At 52.7% G+C, this 24638-nt stretch overlaps 1 protein-coding gene across 5 annotated transcripts in view; it reads right to left on the bottom strand.

The window, feature by feature from the left end:
• HIVEP3 (HIVEP zinc finger 3) overlaps positions 1–24638 on the bottom strand; it is a 267897-nt gene that overhangs the window by 127365 nt on the left and 115894 nt on the right. For all 5 annotated transcript variants that reach the window (XM_088178525.1, XM_088178522.1, XM_088178523.1 and 2 more), the window contains one exon: positions 20000–20071. The gene's annotated coding sequence lies outside the window, so the exon portion shown is untranslated. The remainder of the gene's footprint in view (positions 1–19999; positions 20072–24638) is intronic.

Here is a 24638-nt window from a genome sequence, read left to right as displayed (position 1 = left end):
AGAGTCACTCCAAGCTGGAATTTGGCCCTGGATTTTTTAAATCAGGCACCTCATGGTGCACAAGGCCCAGGAAGGAGGAAAATACCAAATGACACGAGAAGTGTTGGACAAATCCTCCTGGTCCCTGGATTCTTCCCAAAATCCAGCCTGAGTGGGGCTGCACCATGAAATGGGTGGGGGTGGAGATGCCAGCTCTGACTTCCTAAGGGACAAAACATTGATGGAGTCCCTAAAAATGCCTCAAAACACAGTAAAACTGCCTCAAAACTCCCTAAATATGCAGAAAATCCGCCTAAAACTGTCTCAAACCTCCCTAAATATTATTAAAAACACCCTAAAACTGCCCTAAAACAGCCTAAAACCATGTCAAAATAGCCTAAAACTGCCTTAAAACAGCCTAAAACTGACTAAAACCACCCTAAAACTGCCTCAAAACACCCTAAAAATGCCTCAAAACAGCCTGAAAACGTCTGAAAACAGCCTAAAACTGCAAAAAAAAAATCCTGAAACTGCCTCAAAACACCCTTAAATTGCCAAAAAACACCAGAAAAGGGGGAAAATGCATCATTCAGGCAACAAGCATAATTTTATAGTTGAGTCATTTAAGGGATTTTTTTTTTTTCATTTACAAAGTGAGGATTTCAGTTCTTTGATGTGTCAGAAAATGCACTCAGCACAGCCTCTCCAAATGTTAAGGGTTTATTTCAGGGTGGGAATGTGCAGCCACTGAATAATAATGGGATAAAACCAGTTCCTGCAGCAAGCTGGGCCTAAGCAAACCAAGCTGGCTCTGAAATAACTCAGCACAAAATCCAAAATTCAGTAAAAGTTTTAAAATAAATCAAGAAAAAATAGAATTACTGACCATGGTGGTGGTGCTGGTTGGACTCAACCTTGGAAGGCTTTTCCAGCCTCAAGGTTTGGAAATTCCAACCTTGGAGCAGATGGTTGGACTTGACCTTGGAGGGCTTTTCCAACCTTTAAACCTGGAAATTCCAGCCTGAAGAATATGACTGAATGTGATCTCACAGAGCTTTTCCAGTCTGGATGAGGAAATGGTTGGACTTCACCTTGGAGAGATTTTCCAGCCTTAAAGATTGGGAATTCCAACCTGAAGGAGATGGTTGGACTTGACCTTGGAGGGTTTTTCCAGCCTTTAAATCTGGAAATTCCAACCTGGAATTGGTTGAGGATTGGGGATTGATTGAGGATTGGGAATTCCAGCCTGGAGGAGATGGTTGGACTTGGTCTCAGAGAGATTTTCCAACCAGAAGGATTGGAAATTCCAGCTTTAATTTGGAATTGTGGGAGGGGGAAGTGGCAGGGCAGGGACACAGAGTGTGGCACCAGCTCCCATCCCTGCCCTGTCACTGCCTCTCACAAACTCCTGGAATCCTCGGAGCCTCCTGGAATTCCTCCTCCCTGCCTGGAATCTCCCAGGCTGCTCCATGGCACAAAGGAATCCTTTGAAACCCGGAGCAAAGAGGGGCTGGGCGGGGGGGGCTCAAGTCCTGCACACCTTTTCCCAATCTGCTGTTCTTGGCAGCCCAGGCCAAGAATTATTCCCAATAAAAATATCCCCGTGCCTGTCCCGTGCTTCCCGGCTGGAATTGATCCCACCTGGGCTCCTCCAGAGTGAATTCCTTCACGCCTCCTTTTGTGCAGGAAGCTCTGGAGTGGATTCACTTCAGTGCAAGATCCTCATCTCAAGGAGGTGAAGCACGGCCTGGAACGGGGATTTTTTCACTCTGCTGACTCCAAAGGGAGAGGGGATGAATTCCCAGCCCTGTGTTTGTAACAGGATGTGAGAGCACGAGGGGTGCCCTCATTATTCACACCCCTGCAAGTGTCACCTGGCCACCCTCACCTCCAGAAATGTCACCTGGCTGCCCTCACTGCTTTTTATATTATTTAGAACTCCTTGTCCATCATTCACTAATGAACACCATGGCAAAAAAAAAAAATCCCAAACGTTTTAGACAAGGAAATGCATCAAAAATCCCTTCCAAACACGATGTGATAACTTAGAAACTAAGGAAATGAAGGGTTCAGACCACACACAAAAATAAATTCAAATGAACACATTGAAGTGGAAGTATCAGAACCCCCCTCGTGCTCTGAGCATTGCAGCAAACCCTAAACTGGCAGGAAATCCTAAAACCAGCGCTGGAGTTGGCTTTGGGATTTCCTGAGGCAGAGCCCAGCTCTGCTCTCCAGGAGTGGCCAGAGTGGCTCTGCCACCACCCTGCAGCAGGACAGGGCTCCTCCAGCACCTGAATGTCACCAGTGTCACCAGGAAAGCCCAAAAGTGCTGGCACAGAGAGCCTGGCCCTTTTGGGATTATCTGAGCCGCCAGGAATTGCTTGGCATGGCCAGGGAACCATGACCAGCAGCTCATCTAGGGCTGCAGTGCTTCCAGGTGAAGTTTAAGCCCAGTTTAAGTTAAGTTTAAGCTGAAGTAGCCATGTAGGGCTCGGGGGTGGATCTGCCTCATCTGCTGCCCCCAGAGCAGCCCCAGCACTGGGCAGGACATCCCTGATGACACAGGAGCTCCCTGAGCCTCCCAGCAGAGTTCTGGCAGATGGGAAGGGAGCAGAGCCTGGGAAATCCCAGCTCTCCCAACAACGCTGTGGGTCGGGGTTTGCAGCCTGGTTATCCTAAAACACAGCCCTGAACCCTGACAGGGCCAGAACAGCCCCCCAAAAACTCCCCCAAGCAACACAACCCTGCATCCTGACAGGGGCTGAGAGCTCTCAGAACCCCAACACAGCCCCCCAAAAACTCCCCCAAACAACACAACCCTGCATCCTGACAGGAGCTGAGAGCTCTCAGAACCCCAACACAGACCCCAAAACCTCCCCCTGGGAAATCCCAGTTCTGCCAACACCACCAAGGATCAGGGTTTGCGGTTATCCTAAAACACAGCCCCGAACCCTGACAGGGCCTGAGAGCTCTCAGACCCCAGAACAGTCCCCCAAAAGCTCCCCCAGGGCAATCCCAGCTCTCCCAACATCCCTGCTGATCAGGGTTTTCAGTCTGGTGATCCTGCCAGGGAGTGAAGGAGCTCTCAGAACCCACAACAGCCCCCAAAATCTTCCTTGGCATGAGAAGATTTTGCTCTGATTTTTGTCTGTGCTCACAAATGGCTCAGGTGCTGTTTTGTCAGTGCTGCACTCACAGCTCTTACAGGACAACCTGAGCGGCTTCCCTGCCCTGATCCAGTTTGGGAAATCCCAGGGAACAGCAGAGACAGAGACAGAGACAGAGACAGAGACAGAGACAGAGACAGAGACAGAGACAGAGACAGAGACACCTGCCCAGGGAAGGGACACACACACCTTCCAGCACATCCCATCCTTTTCCTTTTCCTTTTTTTTTCTCCTTTTCCCTTTCCCTTTTTCTTTCCCTTTCCCTTTCCCTTTCTTTTTCCCTTTCCCTTTCCCTTTCCCTTTTTCTATTTCCTTTCCCTTTCTCCTTTTCCTTTTCCTTTTCCTTTTCCTTTTCCTGTCCCTCCCATCTGGAAGGATCTGGATTTGCCGTTGGGGGTCGGTTCCTGAAGAACACAACGAGACAAGAACACAACGGCCCCGAGAGCAGGGGGAACAGGACTGGGGGATACCCTGGGCTCCAGTGCACACCAGTACAGACCAGTATAGACCAGTACAGACCGGTACAGACCAGTATAGACCAGTATAGGCCAGTACACACCAGTATAGGCCAGTATAGACCAGTACAGACCGGTACAGACCAGTATAGGCCAGTATAGAGCAGTACACACCAGTACACACCAGTATAGGCCAGTATAGACCAGTAGACACCAGTACAGACCAGTACAGACTGGTACAAACCGGTACACACCAGTAAACACCAGTACAGACCAGTATAGACCAGTAAACACTGGTACAGCTCAGTACACACCAGTACACACCAGTACACACCAGTACAGACCAGTGCACACCAGTCCAGACCAGTACACACCAGTACAGATCAGTAGAGACCAGTACACACCAGTACACACCAGCACACACCAGTCCAGACCAGTACAGACCAGTACACACCAGTATAGACCAGTACACACCAGTACACACCAGCACACACCAGTATAGACCAGTATAGACCAGTACACACCAGCACACACCAGTACACACCAGCACACACAAGTCCAGACCAGTACACACCAGCACACACCAGTACAGACCAGTATAGACCAGTAAACACTAGTACAGACCAGTACACACCAGCACACACCAGTATAGACCAGTACACACCAGCACACACCAGTACAGACCAGTCCAGACCAGTACACACCAGCACACTGTACTGGTGCTGCAGTCCCCCCCAGGGCAGGGGCAGGACCCTGCAGTGAGGGGAAGCTGTGGGAGCTCAGCGGGGTCTGGCTCTGTGGGAAGGATTTGGGTTTGCTCTGTTGGTGTACAGATGTTTTATTTCACTGATTATTTTATTTCACTGATTATTTTATTTCACGGATTATTTTATTTCACGGATTTGGCTGCTCTGCCCTGACAGGTGCCTGATTTATTCCCCATTTTTTTAACGTGAGAAAGGAGGGCAGGAGGGAAGAACCTCTCACTTGAATTCATTTGAAGTGCTCAGTCTCAGCGAGGGCAGCCTGGCTTAGACCCGGCTTTTCTGCAGCCAGGGGAGCCTCCTGGTTTTAGGCTGGAGCAGAACCTCTCCACACAGGACCTGGATGTGTCTCAGGCAAACATGGAATTATCATCCCCTGGGGATCCCCTGCAGAGCGAGGCTGACTCTGCATGGAGGAAAACACCAAATGACACAAAGTGGTGGAGAAATCATCCTGGTCACTGCATTCATCCCAAAATTCAGCCTGAGCGGGGCTGCACCATGAAATGGGGGAGCACAAGGCCTGGCTGGGGCTGGGGGTGCAGCTCTGACTTCCTAAGGGAAAAAACATTGAGGGATTCCCTAAAACCTCCTCAAAACACCCTAAAACTGCCTCAAAACAGCCTAAATATGCTGAAAAACATCCTAAAACTGCCCTAAAACAGCCTAAACCCACCTCAAAACAGCCAAAAACTACTCAAAAACACCCTAAAACTGACCAAAAATAGCCCAAAACTACCTAAAAACACCCATAACTGCCTGAAATACACCCTGAAACTGCCCTAAAATAGCCTAAAACCATCTCAAAACAGCCCAAAACTACTTAAAAACACCCTAAAACTGCCTAAAACCACCTTAAAACTGCCTAGAAACACCCTAAAACAGCCTAAAACCAGCCTAAATATGCTGAAAAACACCCTAAAACTGCCCCATAACAGCCTAAAAACACCTCAAAACAGCCTGAAACTGCCTAAAAATACCCTGAAACTGTCTTAAAACACCCCAAAACTGCCTGAATGCACCCTAAAAGCATTACATTTTCCCAGTTGAAGAATTCAAACCTTCCAAACTGGTCATTTTTGAAGAGTTTTCAGGTTAGAACTGCTCCAAGTTCGTTCTCCAGCACAGCATCGTGTCAAGGGTGTAAAATCAGCCAACAGATTCTCTGTGGTCATTCTACTGAGCAGGTTAAAATAAAAAATACCCAAAAGTTCTCCTTCCCTCAAAGCTCCTGGGAGTGCAGAAGGACAAATCCTGGTGCTTTGTTTTAGCTCCGATTTTTTTAGTGGAAAGACAGAAAAGCATTTTGTGTGCCTGAGCTGTGCCCAGGGCAAAACTGGCCCAGGTGGGTGAGGCTTCACCCCTTTGCTTGTGTGAGCTCAGGGCTCCTCCCTCCCTGTAAATCCCGAGCATTTTGGAAATTCAGCTTTTAAAACTCTGCTCATCCTCAGGGCTCCTCCCTCCCCCCACATCCCGAGCATTTTGGATTTCCAACTCTGCTCATCCTTGCTGAGTTTCCCACTGTGACTCCCCGATAGGAAGAAGCTGTCACAGCCCCTTAGACACAAAAAAAAAATGGCAAAACTTAAATGCAAACTCGAAGCCTCCAGCCCAGGGGGGTCTGGAGAAGAGGCAGAATCTGAAGAGTTGTTTGAGCTGTCAGGTGGCCAAATCAAAGGGAGCCGTTCCTGCAGCTCTCCATGATTTATTTGCAGATGCAGGGAGGCAGGAGAGGCCCAGAGTGAGTCTGGAGGCACAAAGGGGCTGCTGGAAATCGGGCTGGCATTTTTCCTGCCTTCCAAAGAGCATCCCAGAGAGGCTCATTTCAACACGGAGGTGCCTTCCCCACTGTCTCCATTTCCTCACTCCCCCCTGGCTCTGTGGGGTCAGTGCTGGGCATCAGCAGAAGATGGGGAAAATCTTTGAGCTTTAGGTGATGTCCAGATGTTTTTACATCTGCTTTGCCATCTCTGGCTTTTCAGGGAGTGCATTTGGGAGAGCACCCAGCCCTGCCCTGCCCTGCCCCGAGCTGCTCAGCCTTGAGTGACTCCACAGAGCACCTAAAATATCCCACACGTGGCTCAGAAATTCCCCATGCTTTGGGCCTGGACTCTGCTCAGATCTAATCCGTGTTTGGATCCAAAGGGATCAGAAATGATGCAGGAGCAGCCCCCAAATTCAGCTGCTGGGCATTCCCAGGGTGAGGTTTGTGGTGTTATCTCATGGAATCATGGGATGGTTTGGGTTGGAATGGACCTTGAATCCTCCCCAGTGCCACCTCTGCCACCCAGGGACCCCTCCCACCATCCCAGGGGGCTCCCAGCCCTGTCAGCCTGGCCTTGGACACCTCCAGGGGAATCAGTGAAAAATAAAACCCTGCCCAGCTGCTCCCAGCCCATCCCAGGGCCCCCAGCCCATCCCAGTCCCTGCTGGGGACCCCAAAGATGGGCTCAGAGGAAGGGCCACCCTGCTGGCCACTGCCCTGGGTCACCTGGAGCCCCCCAGGACAGCGGGGTCAGGGTCAGGGATCTGGGGGTGCACAAGGTTTGCAAGAGCAGGGGAACCCCAGCTGGGGAAGGGAGGGATCCAGGGGGGTTGGGGAGGAACATTTGGGGTAGAACAGGACAAGGAGACCCAAAGTGCCACCCCTGGGTGACCAACGTGGGTCAGCATTGTCACCCACACCGTGAGTGAGTGCAGCCTGTCCCACCCCAGGGAACCTCACCCCAACCCTGTCCCACCCCAGGGAACATCACCCCAACCCTGTCCCACCCCAGAGAACCTCACCCCAACCCTGTCCCACCCCAGAGAACCTCACCCCAACCCTGTCCCACCCCAGGGAACATCACCCCAACCCTGTCCCACCCCAGGGAGCATCACCCCAACCCTGTCCCTGCCTGGGAACCCCGTTCTGAGCAGGGGCTGGAGCTGGGCTGGAGCAGAGCTCAGGGGTGATCAATGACAAACACCAGGCTGGGCTGGTGGCCAGTGGGGAAGGCCCTGGTGGCCAATGGGGAAGGTCCTGGTGGCCAGTGGGGAAGGCCCTGGTGGCCAGTGAGGGAGGTCCTGGTGGCCAGTGGGGTCACTCTGAGGTGTCCTGGGCAGCTGCTGGACAGGGAATTGTGGATGTGCTGGAAGGGAGCTCCAGTTCCAAAAATTGCACCTGCACAGCCACACCCAGGGTTTCTGTGGCCCACTGGGATTTTAGGATGAAAATCTGCTCTGGTGCCTCTGTCCCACCCATTGCAGCCAACAGCTCCTGGAGAATGACCCAAAAATTCCTTCCCTGGTCACCCCTCCAGGAGATCCCAACCCAAAACCTCCTCCACAAAGCTGGGCTGTGCCACCAGCCCAAAAGTTCTGAGCTTCCTCCCCTGACTCTGCTCAGATGTTTCAAAGGCTTGCTTGGATTTTTTTTTTTTTTTCCTTTTAGATGTAGATATTATTTTACACTTTCAACTCAGCACAGAAAGCTCCTCAAATTTTCCTTCAAGGGCTGAAATCCCTGTAATTACAGGCTGCAGTCAGGCAGTGGCTGCTGGAGCTCCTGCCCTGCCAGCAAAGCAGGTCAATTATGAGCTCTGAACCCACATTACCGGGGGGAAAGCTGGGCTGAATTCTGCTCAATTAGTGCTGGAACTGTCTTGGAAGAGAAAGGTGAATTGAGCTAATGGAGCTCTGCAGAGAGACCTCCCCATCAGCGCTGCAAAGGCTTTAATTTAATTTCTGATACGGCAGAAATTAATGATGTTTTGGCATCCAATCCACTTCAAACCTGCAGGGGGACGTTCCTGAGGTTCCCCTCTGGTCCTTTCTCACCTCCAGCTCAGGGGCTCGAATTAAAAGCCATGGGGAGGGTGCTGGGGCACAGAGGAAACTTTTAGGATGTTCTGATCCCCTTTCCTGGACTGAGGCTTGGGACAGAGTCTGGAGTTATAGAGAGACAGAATATGGAATTATAGGGGAACAGAATATGGAATTATAGGGGGACAGGGTATGGAGTTATAGAGAGACAGAATATGAAATTATAGGGGAACAGAGTCTGGAGTTATAGAGGGACAGAATATGGAATTATAGGGGGACAGAATATGGAATTATAGGGGGACAGAGTCTGGAATTATGGAAGGGCTCGTTGGCTGCTGCTTTCCCAGGATCATTCCCAGGATGAAGATCATTCCTCAGGTGCTCTCAAGTGGCTCTCAAACATCCCAGAATCCTGAAACCCCCTGGGCCAGGGTTTTTTGGGATTCCTTTACCACCTCTCCCTTTCTGAGCATGGATTTTTGGAAGCAGCAAAAGCACCAAGGGGAAGATTTGAAAGAGATTGAAAAATTTCTTTTCTGCAGCTGGTGAAGGGCACATCTCACCCAGAGGCCACGTGGGTGGGAGGGCAGAGCCAGGCACTGCCAGCTCGGGATATTCAGTGATTCCATAACTGCAGGAGTGTGATCACCCCTGCCCAGGCCAGGGGGAATTGTCCTGTCAGGATTTGTCCCCAGGATGGCAGAACCCAGTGGGAGCAGCAGAACAGCCTGGAGAGGAGAAGGCTCCAGGGAGAGCTCAGAGCCCCTGGCAGGGCCTGAAGGGGCTCCAGGAGAGCTGGAGAGGGACTGGGGACAAGGCATGGAGGGACAGCACACAGGGAATGGCTGCCAGTGCCAGAGGGCAGGGCTGGATGGGATCTGGGGAAGGAATTGTTCCCTGGCAGGGTGGGCAGGGGCTGCCATGGAATTGCCAGAGCAGCTGTGGCTGCCCCTGGATCCCTGGCAGTGCCCAAGGCCAGGCTGGACATTGGGGCTGGGAGCACCTGGCACAGTGGGAGGGGTCCCTGGGGGTGGCACTGGGGGGGATTTTGGGTCCCTTCCCATCTGTGTCTCAGCTGCTCCACAATTCCATGATCACCAGCCTGAATCCCACTCCCACTATCAATTACATTGACTCTGTGCATTAGGGATTGTCTGGATCCCCAGAAACCACCGGGTTTTGCTCAGAGGGGCTTCCAGGCCAAGCCCTTGCCCTGTGCTGGCTCAGCAGAGCTCGTGGGAAGCTCCCCCTGCCAGGCCCGAGCTCAGCTCAGCTCAGCTCAGCTCAGCTCCCTCTCCCAGGCACAAATGAGCTCAGAAACCACCCGGGAACCAAACCCAGCCCTGCTCAGCTCATCTGCCCTCAGAGCTGGGAGCCCTTCCTGAAATCATCCATCCTGGATGAGGGAGCCTTTCCTGAAATCATCCATCCTGGGATGAGGGAGCCTTTCCTGAAATCATCCATCCTGGGATGAGGGAGCCCTTCCTGAAATCATCCATCCTGGATGAGGGAGCCCTTCCCGCAGGGATCCCTCCCGGGCTGGAGGAGCTCTGCTCTGCCTTTCCTGGGCACACACCCTGCTGTCAATGGGTGTTTCTGTGACCCTGAGGTGGCACCGCAGGAGCCGTGGCCAGGTCACGGCACGTCCCGAGTGCCCCAGAGCTGCCCGAGGATCAAAGCCAGGCAAAGCTGAGCCTGCACAGCCAGAGGCAGCCGGGACACACCAGGCTCTCCCCATTTCCCTTCCCGTGCCTTTTCCCTGCGTTCAGCCCAGCCCAGAGCAGGGATGCTGGACGCCTGCGATGCTCAGAGGCTGCTGGCACCACTTTTATGGTCCTGCTCCTCCTCCAGCTTTTCTCAGAGTGTCAGGATCAGCCCCAGCCCCACAGCATCCCCCAGCCCCACACTGGGCTGTTTGCACACTAAACCCGATCCAAAAACACCCCGGGGGCTGCAGGAATTGACACCTTTGGGTTTGTTTTTTTTCATGCTAAATGGTGACCTGAAATGGCCCAGCAGTGCCTCAGCTGACCCCGGGTTTATCTGAGCAGTTCCTTGATCTCCCCCCTGGCCTGGACCTCGGCTCTGCCAACACCTCCCTGGCCACAGCCCTGCAGAACAGGTGTGGGTCAGAAAAGAAAAATACCAAAAATTCAGCCTTGCCAGGCAAGGCAGGGTTTGACTTGCACACGTGGGGCTGTTCCTGAGGCAGCCTGGCTGTTTTATGCCTCTCCCTGAACAGAGCCGTGTCTCGTTTTATTAATAAAAGACGTGGCTGTCTCTTTTTTTGAAAACGTTATTAAAATCCACGGTGAGATTTTCATTGGCAATGTATTCCAGGGCTTAATTATGCACTGTGTTAACAGGCTGGGTGTTTTTACATGTCTGAGAGAGGCCACGTGCTCCCACACTCTCTGAGCAGATTAAATAACCAGACAAACGGATCCTTTACACCTTTTCAGGGCATTGATGGAATTTTGGTGCATTGGACACCACGAGGATCTTCAGAGGGATCCTCAAATCCCTGGATTTGAAGCCTCTCCGGGCTATCAAACCCCTGGGGGTTGGGATTTGGTGATTTGTAACCAGTGGGAGGTTGGAATGAGATGGTTTTTAAGGTCCCTCCAACCCAAACCATCCTGTGATTCTATAACTCATCAATGTATGGAGATAACAAATGCTGCACTGATTTAAAGAGATCCTTCACATCCATCTCAATAAATGCCAAGAATTGTTGTTCCCCACTCATCTCAGAAATGCTTCCTGCAGAGTTTACCAGGAAAAAAAAAAACCTGATTTTCTGCCCTGTTTGTTCAAACCAACCCTTCCCTGTGGCTGCAGTGCCAGCCCAGCCAGGGGGTGATGAATGTCCCTGCTCCAGAGGCCACTGTGCCACCAGGGACACATTTCCCTGGGCTGTGGGCAGGGTTCACCCCTGGGCAGGGGCTCTCCCCTCCCAAAACACCAGCACAGGACAGGTTCTGTGTCTCCCCAAAATTTTGTGACACCCAAATTCTCTCATTAAGCTGCCCCTGGATCCCTGGCAGTGCCCAAGGCCAGGCTGGACATTGGGGCTGGGAGCACCTGGGACAGTGGGAGGGGTCCCTGGGGTGGCACTGGGGGGGATTTCGGGTCCCTCCCAACCCAAACCTTTCCAGGATTCCCCATCCCACGACGTGACCAACAGATCCAACACGGATAAATGACAGAACCACACAATCAATCAGGTTGGAAAATTCCTCCAAGATCATCAAATCTGTGCCTGATCTTGTCCCCAGCCCAGAGCCCTGAGTGCCACATCCAGCAATTCCTGGGACACTCCAGGGCTGGGGACTCCAAACCCCCCTGGGCAGTTCCAATCCCTGCCCACCCTTTCCATGGGGAAATTCCTGCTGCTGTCCCCCCTGAGCCTGCCCTGGCCCAGCCTGAGGCCGTTCCCTCTCCTCCTGTCCCTGTTCCCTGGAGCACAGCCCGACCCCCCCGGCTGTCCCCTCCTGTCAGGGAGTTGTGCAGAGCCACAAGGGCCCCCCTGAGCCTCCTTTTCTCCAGGCTGAGCCCCTTCCCAGCTCCCTCAGCCTCTCCTGGGGCTCCAGACCCTTCCCAGCCCCATTCCCTGCCCTGGACACGCTCCAGCCCCTCCGGGTCCTTCCATGAAGATTAAATTTGTCACAGATTTCAGATTCACTGTTGACTCCACCTGCACATCCCTGGCTCCCCAGGAGCCTCCTGGTTTCAATATTCCCAATGCTGAGAGTGGATTTTCATTTTCTGTACCCAGAACAAACCTGAAAATGAACCTGCCCCACCTGCCTGCTGGAAAATGCTGTTTATTCACCTCCTTAATTTTGCTTCTGTGGTATAATGATAATGATAATAATAACAAGAAAAGAAACAAGAAAACAGCCAGGAAAATTAAGGCCATTTTGTTTATCTGCATCAACACGAAATGGCAAACGAGGCTGTTAAAACTTTGGAGTTTAAAAGTCGTTGCATCTTCCAGGATTAAATCAGAACTGGTCACATGGGTTTGAATAAAAAAAAACAAAACTCTGCCTGGCTCCTTGGCTGGGAGAAGCTGATTTTCGTTCCTATAAACAACAGTAGCGTGGAGAATAAACAAAAAATATTCTAATTGCTTCTATGGCTGCAGAGCAGAGCACAAGGCTGGATGATAACTGAAAACACCATCGAATTCTGGAGATAAATCTTGTGAAAAGTAAAATGTTTCAAGAGCTGAGTGCTCCCCTTTTACACATGTGATATCACATTCTTTTCCTGATTTTTTCCTCATTTTCCCTGGGTGATGCCCATGTTGGTTTAACACCTCGAGGCAAACCCACTCCCTTAAATTCCCCTTAACAACGTGGCTCAAATCTGTGAGGATGCCCCTCTGCTCACAGGGAATTTTAACAGCTCTGCTGCTCCTTTTCTTCAAGACTCAAATATTGAAATGTATTTAAAATTTCTTTGCCAGTCCTGGGCCTCCACGAGTCTAAATCCCCCCAATCTTTGATTGCCCCTCTGGGGCTGGGTTTGAAATCCCTGGATTTGAAGCCTCTCTGGGATATCAAACCCCTGGGGTTTGGAATTTGGTGATTTTTAAGGTTTTCCAAGCCTCTCTGGGATATCAAACCCTTGGAGTTTGGAATTTGATGCTCTTTAAGGATTTCCAGGCAGTGGGAAGTTGGAATGAGAAGGTTTTTAAGGTTCCTCAACCAAACCAACCTGTGATTCCATAATTCATCAGTATATGGAGATAAGGAAACTTTTTCCTCCAAACCTGACCATCTGTGGATGCTCCTCTGCACATTTTAATTTTTTTTTTTCCTAAAATTCTCAAAGAATAAAGGAGTCCTTGACCAAACCACGGGCAGACAGAGAATTGTCTCATCCACATGTACCTGGAAACACTCTGCAGAGCATCCTGGAAAAAATTCCAAGAGAGGAACAACAACATATCCCAAAACACAAAATATTCCTGAGCAGGCTGTGGAGGAAGGGCTGCTCTTGGTTTTCCCAGTGGATTTTCCCAATCCATGCCAGTGTGTTCAAGGGATTATGGATGAAAGGCAATAAAATATCAAGGGTGACATTTGGAAAAGCAGCTTCCCTTTCCCTGCTGGATCTGCTTGGGGATCTTTTTGGGATTGCTTTTGTTCTTTTGGGATCTGGGCCTTATGGAGCAGAGCAGAATTTCCTGAAGGAAGAAATGCTGCAGCCTGAATACCCCAAATGCTTTTTGTTTGGAAGGTGGAAATATCCCAGGGACAGCTTAGGAAATCCTGGAGGATTTTGAGCTGAAATCCTTCGCAGAGCAGCTGTGGCTGTCCCTGGATCCCTGGAAGTGTCCAAGGCCAGGCTGGAGCAGCCTGGGACAGTCCCTGCCCATGGAATGGGATGGGATTTAAAGCCCCTTCCAACCCAAACCATTCTGGGACTGCATGAACGAGTTTCCCCATGGAATTACACCCAGAATCCCAAGCAAAGCCCACGGAACTCCCCAGGAAAGCAGGGATCTGCTCTTGGCTGGGTTAGACTGGGAGGCCCTGGCTCAGGGCCAGGAGGGCTGGGGCTGCAAATGCCAGCGGATATTTTGGGATTACTGCGTGGAACTGCTAAGCCAAGCTGCCATAATATCCATCCCTGGTTTAATTCTCTGCTCAGGGGTTCCCAAATGAGAGCAGAGCCTTCCCATTCCTAAAAGCTGGAATTTGGGAATGCCCAGCAGGAGGGCCAGGCTGGACACGCAGCCAGAGGGATCTCACACGGGACCTGCTCAGTTCTGAACAACAAAATCCTTTGGAATTTTTCGGAATTAATGCTCATTTCAACTCCAAACCCCCTGGGACAGCTTTGCTTCCCAAGCAGCTCAGTGAGGCACGGAGGAGCATCTTGGGAGAAATTCTAAAAATAACCCCTCTGGTTGCCACAGCAAAGAACCCAAACATGCCCAAAAATATTCCAGTGCAAACAGAACCTGGAGTTCACTTTTTTCTGCCCCCTCTCCCAGCACCACGACCTGCCATGGTTTGGTTACAGGAACAGAGAATTCAAATTCAACAAATTTTCTCCTCACTGGGTTTCATCCATGCCTTACACCCGGTTTGAGCCTCGTTTCCTGCAGCTTCAGTCCATTAAAACAGGAATTTCATATCTCTGAATGCAAAAAACGCCAACAAAAAACAACCAACAACTTCCTAATTCTGCCTCTGTGACCTCAGAGCCTGGGCACCCCCCAGGCCACCAAAAGGAGGGATTTTAGGATTTTAGGAGCTGCTCTCTGCTTTTCACAACCCTCCTCAGCCCTGGTACATTCACAGATCCCAACCAAGCCTCTGGATCCCCTGTGGAAAGGGAATTCCAGGAATTACTCCCAGCCAGGACAGATCAGTGAGCAGCTCCTGAGGGGTGGCACAGGAATGATGTGGGGTGATGAGTCCAGCCTTGCTGAGTCCAGCCTTGCTGAGTCCAGCCTTGCTGAGTCCAGCTTTGCTGAGTCCAGCTTGGCTGAGTCCAGCCTTGCTGAGTCCAGCCTTGCTGAGCCCAGCTTTGCTGAGTCCAGCCTTGCTGAGCCCAGCTTTGCCCCCCTCTGTGCTGTGCAGCTCCACTCAGGGCTCATTTTGCAGCAATTCCTGAGCTCCAGAGCTGCTGCTCCCTCCTGGGCCAACCCCAGCTGCCACTTCTGCATCCCCACCAGGGATTGGGGTTTTTTTTGTTTTTTTTTTTTGCAGTCCAGCTCCATCAGCCAAGCCCCAAACCCCTCTTGTTGTCCTCTGCAGCTCCTGCCAAACCAAACCCATCAAAATCCATCTGTCTCCAGGTGAGGATTGATTCGGGTTTGGCAGCTCCTGGAGCTACGAGGTGAAGCTTTGGGAACATCCTAACAGCTGTAGATTCAGGAATTCTAAGTTTTTCAATCACTCCCCCATTTCTTGCTTTGGGAATATCCTAGTATATCTGAGATTAGGGACTCAGTTCTGAATTTTCCCCATTTTCCCCCCATTCCTTGCTTTGGGAACAGCCCAGATGCTGTGGGATTAGGGACTCTCAAAGTGCCCCCCCCCTTTTCATTTTGGGAAGATCCCACAGCTGTGGGATGAGGTGCTCACCCGAGTTTTTCCTATTGTTGCCCCATTTCTCACTTTGGCAATACATCAACAACTGTGGGGTTAGGGACTCTGAGAAAGCATTTCCTCATTTCTCTCTTTGGGAACACACCAAGAGCTGTGGGATTAGGGACCCAGTTCTGAGGTTTTCTCCCATTTCCCCCATTTCTTTCTTTGTAGGAAGAGGAAGGCTGGAGGTGAACGGGGCCTCTTTCAGCCAGGGAATCCCAGGAGCACCAAGACTGGACAAGATCAAGGCCAACCATCAACTGTGTCCCCAAGTGCCACTGAACCATGTCCCCAAGTGCCAGAGCCACAGGAGGAACTCTGTGAGGGTCACAGGTGAGGGTCAGAGCAGAGGTCAAGGTCAGAAGTGAAGCTCAGAGCTGCAGCACCCAGACCCTGGAGCACCACCCACCTCCCTGCTGCAGGAGCTCTCATCCCCACATATTCATTTTCAGTGCTCTCTTATTCCCCAATGATCCCAAATCCCAGTGCCCCACACTCCTATTCAGTGAAGAATCCCAATGATCCCAAATCCCAGTGCCCACACTCCTATCCAGTGAGGAATCCCAATGATCCCAAATCCCAGTTCCCCACACTCTTATCCAGTGAGAAATCCCAATGATCCCAAATCCCAGTGCCCACACTCCTATCCAGTGAGGAATCCCAATGATCCCAAATCCCAGTTCCCCACACTCTTATCCAGTGAGAAATCCCCCTGATCCTAAATCCCAGTGCCCCACACTCTTATTTAGTGAGAAATCCCAATGATCCCAGTTCGCCACACTCTTATCCAGTGAGAAATCCCCCTGATCCTAAATCCCAACACCCCACACACTCCAAGAAGCCACCAACCTGCTCTAAACAATGTGTGTTCTGGGCAAAACTGTCCAAAAAGTGCATGGGAGAAACCCCTCAGGGTTAAACACCAACAACACCCGAAGGCTCCAAATTCCAGAGACGGGCACGAGGAAACTTTCAGAGCTCTCACACGGAGCTAAGGCCAGTCCAGGAAAAACAGGGTAAAAAACCATGGCAGGTTTTCATGTGCCACCTGCACACACTGCACACACCACCAGGGCCCTAAATATAAACACTCAGCCCTTTCCTGGCTGGGAAAGGAACAACCCTGGCTTGTTCTCCCTGCGAGCCAAAGCTGCAGCTGCTGGCGGATCAGACACGTCCAGGGTGGGACAGTCCCTGCCCCCTCCTCCCCCCTTGCTTTTTACAGTGTTTGTAGATTTATGAATAAGGCATTGATGGTGCCCAAACCTCAGATATCCACCTTGGAGGGAGAGCTAAAATTAGCGTGGAGTTTATTCCCTGAGCTGTCAGGAGGGAAGACAGCTCATGTGGGATGCTGGAGATCCGGCAGGCAAAACAGCATTCCCAAAAAAAAAAAAAAAAAAAACCAAACCCCAGGGCTTGTGCTGCACCCCTTGTGAGGGCTGATGGGTTTGCACACACCCCACAGCCCCACTTAGCCAAAAACTCGCTTGTTCCTGGAAAGTCCAGCAGGGTTAAGCTGTGCCAGCACATCCAAGCAGCTTCTGGGAGCAGAGGAAGAACCGAGGTGCAACATGTGAGCAGTGACTGACTTGAATTTCCATCCCCAAATCATTTTAGAGGCAGCAAATACCGAGCTGATGGAGAAAGAGGCAGAGCTATAGAGCATGACATTTTACCAGGAAAGAATCGGAGGGGGGGGGAATGAAAAGAAACTTTATTTTCACTTCAAATGGGATCAGGGAATTCATGGCCAGAGGTATCTGGCTTGCAGGAGGGAGGGAGGGGTCAGTAAATCCCAGAGCAGCTGGATAAGGAAAGCAGAACCTCCTGGATGGAGTGAAACCAGGTGTGGGGGGTGTGTGCAGCTGGAGCAGAGCACACTGAGGGCAGAGCTCAGGGATCTGCAGCTCCTCCCGAGGGGCAGCTCCGATCTCTGCTCCCTGGGACAGGGACAGCAGCCAGGGAAGGGCTGGAGCTGGGCCAGGGCAGGCTCAGGCTGGAGATGAGGGAAAGGTTCTTCCCTCAGCCAGAGGGTGCTGGGCACTGCCCAGGCTCCCCAGGGAATGGGCACGGCCCCGAGGGATGGACAGGGGGGATTGCTGGGGGGTCTGGGCAGGGACAGAGATGGAATCCATGATCCCCGTGGGTCCCTTCCCACTCAGGATATTCTGTGATTCTGTTCTGGGATTCTCTAATCCATCACCTGCAGTTATCTGTGGATAACCTGAGCACCCCTCAGCACCCACCAGCAAAGGGCACCGGGGCTGGCACAGCCCCTCCTTCCCCTTCCCAGCCTTTGCTGACATTTCATCTCCTCTACTCTCTTTCCAAAATTTAATAAACTCTAATCCCAGCACGTCTTGAATTCATTAATTAGATGCCATTCCAGGGATGTCCCGGTGCCAGGGCTGGCTCAGCTCACACCCAAGGCTTTCCCTGCACAGCCCCCTGAGTTCTCCCCGCCCGGATTTCCCCACCAGCAGAACTCCTGCTCTATAATCAGCGATCTCCTGATGTCAGCCCCACTCTCCTCACAGCCCTCAGCAGCAGAGTGGGAGCTGATCCCTGGAAATTCAGGTTTTTCACCAAAATTGATGACCTGGGGTCATCCAATCAATCCATGTACTCCAGCTACAGCTTTTTGCCTCCTCCCTGTTGTTCCCTTCTCAGTAAAGCTTTTTTATTATTATTCCCTGTAGCAAAGAAATCATTAAACTATTTTTGGTAGGTTGTTTTGTTTGGGTTTTTTCCTCCCCACCAGGAACAAGCTGTGTGAATTCAGGAGGAACGAGGTTATTTTGACAGACCAGAGGCTTTCATTCCCTGCCCTGACCTTCCTTCGCTGTCAGCTGATTCCCGAGCCGAGCTGACACCGCACCGGAGCATCCCCGGGGCATCCCCGAGCACCCCGGGGCATCCCCGAGCACCCCGGGGCATCCCCGGAGCATCCCCGAGCACCCCGGGGCATCCCTGGAGCATCCCTGGAGCATCCCCGAGCACCCCGGGGCATCCCCGGAGCATCCCCGAGCACCCCGGGGCATCCCTGGAGCATCCCTGGAGCATCCCCGAGCACCCCGGGGCATCCCCGGAGCATCCCGGGCCCCTCCCCGCTCATCCCGGCCGTGCCCCGCTCCGGGACGAGCCAGCCCGGCTGCTCGGTGGCCCCGGTGACACCCGGGACACAGCACAGGGGCTTTTCCCCTTTTCCCTGCCCAGCATCCCCGCTCGGGGTGATGAATTCTGACCATCAGCTCTGTCTGCCCGGCCCGTGCAGTTGTTTACAAACACGCTGGAGCCAATTTCAGCCCCATTTCAACCCCATTGTGTCGCGCTCCAGCTGCCCGAGGAGTTTTTACTCAGCTCCTGGCCCCGCACCAAAATTGGGAATGACAGATTGCCAAAAAGGACGGCGAGGGAGGGGCTGTGGGGCGGCCAGACGACACAGCAGATGAATTTATTGGATTTATTGTCCCGGAGCCGCCGGGAACGGAGGGCAGGAGCCAGGCCCGGCTGAAGGGACATTGCAAGGAGCACTCGGGAAGGGAAAGGTCGGGGGATCCTCAGCTTTAGCCATGGATGGAGGCGGCTCCGAGCTGACCCTGCTGCTCCCGGGGAGCACAACCTGTCCCCTGCAGTCAGTGCCCAGCCAGAGCCTCCCCGGGACTGCCCCAGCACCCTCAAGTCCTGCCTAAGAAAAGCTGAGCCTTCAGCAAGGGCAGCATCTCCCCCAGCCTGACCCAGCCCCAGAGTTTTCCATCCTGTGCCACCACATTTTACCTGGGAAAATAAATCCCCCAGAGCCTGGGAGCAGCCAAGGGATGTGTGTCCCTAAGGATAAAACTCCAAAGGATGAACCAACAATCCCATTTTCCACTCTAGGCCCGTGCTCAGCTGCCTCACATCAGCCAAGTCATTCCCAGCCCTTAAAATCCACCCAACACCGGCGCCACACCCAGAACCGAGTCCCTAAAACGTCCCGGGGCAGATCATGTCCATGGCCAGCAGCACCAGGAGCTCCATGAACAGCATTTCATCCCCACAAACTTCCCCCAAAGCTGGGCAGGCAGCATCCCCTGGGAAGGCAAAGCTTCACCAGCACACCAAGAGACTTGCTGAATTTGGCCAGGGGAAAAGGCAGAGCTGCAGGGCAGGTGGGATTTGGGAACTGCTGGTCATGTTCAAGGGGAGAGACCCAGCAGCAGCTTCTGTCTCTCAATATTTTACACTTTCAGCTGCTGGATAAAGAGCCAGGAGGAAAATCACAGCAGCAGGAGTTGCCAGCTCCACCCTCACCCTGCAAACCAGAAAATCACTGTGTGGGATCACCTACAAACCAAACCAGAGCCCTCTGTCAGAAACAAAGGGAAAAACCAAGTCTGGACCAGTCCTTAGCCCTGAAAACATCTTTCAGTGCTCAGTCACCAATGCCTGCTCTAGGAATTGCAGCCCCCTGGGGCTCTGTCACCTCAGAGGGGCACAAAACCCACAGGAACCCCACAGAAAGCAAAGAACCCATCACAGAACCAGGCCTGGGCTTGATCCCAAATCCCTGAGGGCACTGGGTCTGTGATCCCCACACCCCAAAATCCCTGAGAACATGGGGTCTGTGATCCCCACATCCCCAAAGGGTGCCCTAAGGGCACTGGGTCTGTGATCCCCACACCCCAAAATCCTTGGAACAGGCACAGGGACCACGGCTGAGCTCTTACCTGTGGGAAAGCTGCTACAGGTGCATCCTCTGAGAGGTGGAGGAGACTCAGGTGTTCATAGGAAAAGGATGCCTGGGGTGGGAAAGAAGAGACATTGGTGAGATGAAGCAGCTTGGAATGGGTGTCACTGTATCACAGAGACACTCCCAGCCTCCCCAAATCAGGGATTTTACTCTTTATTCCCAAATCAGGGATTTTATTCCTTGTTCCCATCCACACTTCAGGGATTTTCCCTGCTCACCCTTCCTCTCCTTATCTCAACCCTTCTGTCACTATTTTGGCTTTATCTTTATCTTTTAGCTATTTTTCCCTGTGCTCTCCTCTCCTCACTAGCAACCAAATCATTTAGGAGGAACAGAGCTGCTGAGTTTTCTTTGCATGTGGAATGAGAGACACAAAGACGAGGCACAGGAGCCTGGCTGGTGATGGGGTTTGTGCTTCTCCTAAAATCAGACCCGGAGTGCAAATTCAACCCCAGCCTGAGTAATTCAGAGCTGGGAAATAGAGCTGAGCTCTGCTCTGGGCACAGTCAAGGATGGTTCATCCCCTTCCAGCCTCAGTGGGGCTAAACTTAATAGAAAAGTAAATGGGGAAGGTTATGGGAAAGTACTCATGAAAATACAATGTTCAAAAGGCTGGGGCTGGCTTAACAGAGTTCACAGAATCCCAGAATCTCAGAATGGGTGGGAAGGGACCTTAAATCCCACCCAGTGTCCCCCCTGCCAAGGCAGGGACACCTCCCACTGTCCCAGGCTGCTCCCAGCCCTGTCCAGCCTGGCCTGGGACACTGCCAGGATGAGCCAGAACATGTCCTGGATGCAGGGAAAAGGGCAGGATGAGGAAGCTGCCCCAGGGCACAATCACCGAAGGTGTCTCCAGCCCCCAGGACAGTGGCCCCAGGCGTGGGGACACTGCAGGGATGACAGAGGTGGCATCCCTGTGGTGGCCTGGAGCATCCTCAGTGCCTGACTGGGACCAGGAATGCAAGAGGAGCAGGAGGAGCCATTGCAGGACTTCATCCACACCCAGCCAGGGTTACTCTTGCTGTCTCTTTCAATTAATATTCCTCATTACACAGCAGGAAATGACTCCAGACAGGTCAGACTGGGAGGATTTAATGGAACCAACACTCTTAGGCCACCCAGGAACTCTTCCAACCTCTATCCCAGAGTTCTCCACCTTGGCCTGGGAAACTTCCAGGGATCCAGGGGCAGCCACAGCTGCTCTGGCAATCTGTGCCAGGGCCTCAGCATTTCCTAAATGTGAATGATGCCAGCAGGGGGGAGAAGAGATGGGAGAGGGACAGAGGTGGCTGGAGTCACCCAGGGTCCCCTTGCTGCCACAGGAGGAAAGGAAAGGAAAGGAAAGGAAAGGAAAGGAAAGGAAAGGAAAGGAAAGGAAAGGAAAGGAAAGGAAAGGAAAGGAAAGGAAAGGAAAGGAAAGGAAAGGAAAGGAAAGGAAAACAAACAGCAGAACCACAGGCTGGGCATTGTAACCTGAGTGAGATTTCTGTGGATCAGCCAGACCTACAGATGTTTGCACTCCCCTGTGGCAGCAGGGAGAGGCAGAGCTGTGTCCCCTGTCCCTCCTGGGAGGTGACAGGCACAGGGGGCTCTGGACCAGTGTGCCCAGAGCTCCATCCAAACTGGTTTTCCTGACCCTCCTCCCGCAGGGGAGCTGGAGCCAGGGCTGCAGCAGCTGGGCTGATCCCTCTGCCCACTCCTGCCTCTCCTGCAGCCAACCCTGCCCCAAATCCGAGCTTTTCTGCCCCAAATCCGGGAGGGCACGGGCTGTCCCCTGTCCCCTGTCCCTGTCCCCTGTCCCTGCTGGTGCCAGCACATCCCTGTGGTGCCGGGGCTGCACGTGCAGGGAGCAGCTGGCTCCGGCACAGCCCTGCTCTGCTTTACCTCCTGCACGGCTTGGAAAACATTTGGGGAGCCAGGCGGGACGAGCACACATTCCAGCTCCAGAAATAGCTCGGCTCTGCAGAGCTCCAGAGCTCCCTTAGGGAGCAGCCCCAGGGAGGCAGAGCAGGGCTCCTGCATCCCGGGATGGATCCCTGGGGAAAGGCTCCTGCTCCTGGGATGGATCCTTTGGGGAAGGCAGAGCAGGGCTCCCACATCCCAGAGTGGATCCCTGCAGGAAAGGCAGAGCAGAGCTCCTCCAGCCCGGGAGGGATCCCTGCAGGAAGGGCTCCCTCATCCAGGATGGATGATTTCAGGAAAGGCTCCCTCATCCAGGATGGATGATTTCAGGAAAGGCTCCCTCATCCAGGATGGATGATTTCAGGAAAGGCTCCCTCATCCAGGATGGATGATTTCAGGAAGGGCTCCCTCATTCCAGGATGGATGATTTCAGGAAGGGCTCCCAGCTCTGAGGGCAGATGAGCTGAGCAGGGCTGGGTTTGGTTCCCGGGTGGTTTCTGAGTTCATTTGTGCCTGGGAGAGGGAGCTGAGCTGAGCTGAGCTGAGCTGAGCTGAGCTCGGGCCTGGCAGGGGGAGCTTCCCACGAGCTCTGCTGAGCCAGCACAGGGCAAGGGCTTGGCCTGGAAGCCCCTCTGAGCAAAACCCGGTGGTTTCTGGGGATCCAGACAATCCCTAATGCACAGAGTCAATGTAATTGATAGTGGGAGTGGGATTCAGGCTGGTGATCATGGAATTGTGGAGCAGCTGAGACACAGACGGGAAGGGACCCAAAATCCCACCCAGTGCCACCCCCAGGGACACCTCCCGCTGTCCCAGGTGCTCCCAGCCCCAATGTCCAGCCTGGCCTTGGGCACTGCCAGGGATCCAGGGGCAGCCACAGCTGCTCTGGCAATTCCATGGCAGCCCCTGCCCACCCTGCCAGGGAACAATTCCTTCCCCAGATCCCATCCAGCCCTGCCCTCTGGCACTGGAAGCCATTCCCTGTGTGCTGTCCCTCCATGCCTTGTCCCCAGTCCCTCTCCAGCTCTCCTGGAGCCCCTTCAGGCCCTGCCAGGGGCTCTGAGCTCTCCCTGGAGCCTTCTCCTCTCCAGGGGAGCACCCCCAGCTCTCCCAGCCTGGCTCCAGAGGGGCTCCAGCCCTGCAGCAGCTCCCTGCATTCCTCTGGGCTCTCTCCAGCAGCTCCAGGTGCTGCTGGTGTTGGAATTCCCAGGGCTGGAGCAGCTCTGCAGGAGGGGAATCACCTGAGCAGGAATCACCTGAGGGCCAGAATCGCCCTTTTCCTGCTGCCCACGATGGGGGCTCAGCCCAGGCTTGGGGATGGCACTGCTGTCCCATTCCTGCCCCATTCCTGTCCCATTCCTGCCCCATTCCTGTCCTATTCCTGCCCCATTCCTGTCCCATTCCTGCCCCATTCCTGTCCCATTCCTGCCCCATTCCTGCCCCATTCCTGTCCCGTTCCTGCCCCATTCCTGTCCCAGCTCTGTCCCATTCCTGCCCCAGCTCTGTCCCATTCCTGTCCCGTTCCTGCCCCATTCCTGCCCCATTCCTGCCCCATTCCTGTCCCATTCCTGCCCCATTCCTGTCCCATTCCTGCCCCATTCCTGTCCCATTCCTGCCTGGCAGGTTCCAGCTTTAGCTGGGGCTCAGAGGCTGCCGAGGGCAGAACCTTCACCCCTGCTGTGTCTCCTGCCCCTGGCAGGGAGCTGAGCTGGGCTGTGCTGGGGACACCAAACCCAGCACCTCCACCCAGCCTCTTCCCAGGGCTTCCAGCACAGCCCTGAGCCCTGTGGGACTCTCCCTTCCCCTTCTCTTTTTCCATCATTACTCCACACTTTTTGCCCTGCATTCTTGATCTGGGGCTTTGGGGTTTTTTGTTTGGTTGGTTTTGGGGTTTTTTGTTTGTTTGGGTTTTTTTGTTTTTTAGGTTTGGTTTGGTTTGGTTGTTTGGGGGGGGGGGGGGGTTGCTTGTTTGTTTGGGTTTTTGTTTGTTTTTGTTTTTGGAGAGAGGGGACAAACAAACAAAGCCCAGGATCCATTAAAACACCAACACAGCACTGAGACCTCTGTGACTCTCTTTATCCCCTTCTCTTTTTCCATCACTAATCCACACTTTTTGCTCTTTATTCCTGATTTCAGGCTCTGGGTTTTTTTTGTTGGGAGGGGGACAAACAGAGCCCAGGATCAATTAAAACACCACCACAACACCAAACCCTGTGGGACTCTTTTCCCTCTAAGACTTTTTCCACCATTAATCCACACTTTTTGCCCTTCATTCTTGACTTGGGGCTTCACTTTTTTTTTTTTTTGGAGGCAGGGGACAAACAGATCCCAGGATCTATTAAAACACCAACACAGCACCGAGCTCTGTGTCACTCTTTTCCCTCTAAGACTCTTTTTCCATCACTAATTCACACCTTTTGCCCTTCATTCCTGATTTAAGGCTCTGTTTTTTTCTCTTGGGAGGGGGACAAACAGAGCCCAGGATCCATTAAAACACCAACACAACACCAAACCCTTTTTTACTCTCTTTTCCCACTTTTACCATCATTAATCCACACTTTTTGCCTTCATTCTTGATCTGGGGCTCCTTTTTTTCTGAGGGAGGAGACAAACAGAACCCATGACCATAAAACACCAGCACAGAGCCAAACCCTTTTGACTCTCTTTTCCCACCATTAATCCACACTTTTCCCCATCATTTCTGACCTAAAGCT

This window comes from Sturnus vulgaris, chromosome 24, assembly GCF_052056855.1.
Source record: "Sturnus vulgaris isolate bStuVul1 chromosome 24, bStuVul1.hap1, whole genome shotgun sequence".
Classification (NCBI taxonomy): domain Eukaryota; kingdom Metazoa; phylum Chordata; class Aves; order Passeriformes; family Sturnidae; genus Sturnus; species Sturnus vulgaris.
The sequence above is the reverse complement of the archived record's forward strand: the minus strand, read 5'-3'. Positions and strand labels throughout refer to the sequence as shown.